Below are 2,217 nucleotides of genomic sequence, written 5' to 3'. Positions count from 1 at the left end.
TATTCTAGCTAGCCTAAAATATGCTTAAGTTATAGGCCAAATAGTATTACAAATAATATAGTTTCTGAGTGATTATTTTGGGTCTGAGCTGTCAGGAAAAAATGAGCAGCCTCCTACAACACTGTATAATCTTGAAAACATACCTAACATAACTACAAGTTAGATTGTTACAGATGACTAACTACTAACATGTGTTTATTAATTATTCTAAATGTTTTATAATAATTCTTTTTAAGGACAAGAAATTTACCTTGCATCTTTAAGTGAAAAACATAGTTACAATATCTTAAACAGGAGTATAAACATATATACATTCTAAAATAACTTTAAATTTGTATCAATATACCAAATACCATACCAATGTAAAATATTTGTGGTAAATACTTGTCTTTTTATCCTATAATCCTATATCCCAACTAGATGATGACCAACATCAATAGTCCAATGAATAACCCAACCCAACCCACCATACCTCTTGGAAATGTGGGAGTTGTTTTCTCTAGGTTGCTTCCTGTTGCCTATGTGTAAAGGTATGTTTTAGGAAACTTCAGAAAATTGAAATAATGGTCATGTCATAGGAAATCTAATTATAACATGTGTTGTCCATTGTTTGAGCAATAGAAAAACACAAGGCTTATTGATATTCCTAGTTAGAATAGTCTGAGGCTGTACCATCTCAGCCAGCAGACTTCAATCTGTTCTGGATGCAGAACTCTAAGGGAATGGGAACAGAAGCCCTCAAAGAGGCTGGATGACCTGACCCACCCATTTTCATTGGTATCTGGTCCTCTTGCTCTGAAAAGACAGAAAGGGCAATATAGACATCTGCAATATGACAAGTATGAAATGTGAGTTGTACACAAGCCAGACAAAGATGAGTTTTGTTTTGTTTTTTGTTTGAGCAGGTAAAATGTATGTAACATGTCTTGTATTTTTTTTCTAGATATATTTCTTTAAATATGTAGCCAGAATTTTCAGGGGCATCCTCAGATCAAACCTCATCACTATTAACCTTGAACGAATCCATAGCCTTTCATTTTCTGTGGAAACAAAAGCATAACCTCTTCCCCAATGGAATACATTTTTTTTACTTCCATTTTAAAATTAAAGCATTGCTAAAATATCTAGGCTGGTTTAACTGAGAAGTCCTTTTCACAATCTCATGTCTCTTAGCAGCTGTTTTTCACTCATTAGCATTCATAAAACCCAGAATGAACACATTACCATACAGAATCCAGACTCCGTTTATTTTTCATCTTTATGTGGATTTTTCTTTTTAAATTATTTATAAACTATTTACCTTTTTCTAAAACTGTTTATACCCATTTTCCTTTTTTGTTTTTTTTTTGGTTTTTTATTTTTTAATTTTATTTATTTATTAAGGATTTCTGCCTCCTCCCCTAAAAAGCATGGGATAAAACTGGTCTTGCTGAATATACCCATTTTCTTTTCTTTCTTAAGCCTACCTATATTTTCAAATACACTGTAACCTGTTTACAGCTTGTTTTGCATCTGCACCTGTCTTTATTTACTAGCCTTTTCTGTCTGTATAAGTAAAACACTAAACTGCTAAGCCACTGCTCAGACTTCTGTTGTGGCTTTGGTGGCTGGCTCCACGCCATATTGGGGTCTGTGAAAATGAGAGTGAGACAGGGTCAGTATGGAGGAGCCTTTGTCCAGGAACTACATTCAACCACTCCAGCTCTAGGAAATCGGTAGGAAATGTGGCAGGTAATTTTTCTTAGTTTTTGTTCCTACTTTTTGTACTGATATGGAAGAGACTCTTAAAGGAGTCATATTTTTTATTTATCTTCTCAGATTTGTCAATCCCTGAACCAAATATACCAGTCTTTTCCTTTTAGTTCACCACCCAGCTTCCAAAACATCGCATAGAAACTTATTTTCAATTTTGAATTTGCTCACCCGAGCTTAGGCTCACTTCTGTCTAGGTCTTTTAACTTAAACTAACCTGTTTCTTTTTATCTACCATTTGCCTTGAGTTTTTTATCTTTCTTTTTGTATGTGCTGGCTGAGTTTTTTTATCTTTCTTTTTGTGTGCTAGCTGGCAGTTGCCTGGCTGACAGTTGCCTGGCTTCTTGCCCCAGGCCCATCTCTTTCACCTTCTCTTCTCTTCTCTTCTCTTCTCTTCTCTTCTCTTCTCTTCTCTTCTCTTCTCTTCTCTTCTCTTCTCTTCTCTTCTCTTCTCTTCTCTTCTCT

The sequence above is a fragment of the Microtus ochrogaster genome, unplaced genomic scaffold (assembly GCF_000317375.1).
Source record: "Microtus ochrogaster isolate Prairie Vole_2 unplaced genomic scaffold, MicOch1.0 UNK36, whole genome shotgun sequence".
NCBI classification, from domain to species: Eukaryota; Metazoa; Chordata; class Mammalia; order Rodentia; family Cricetidae; genus Microtus; species Microtus ochrogaster.
This window is presented reverse-complemented; position numbering follows the sequence as displayed.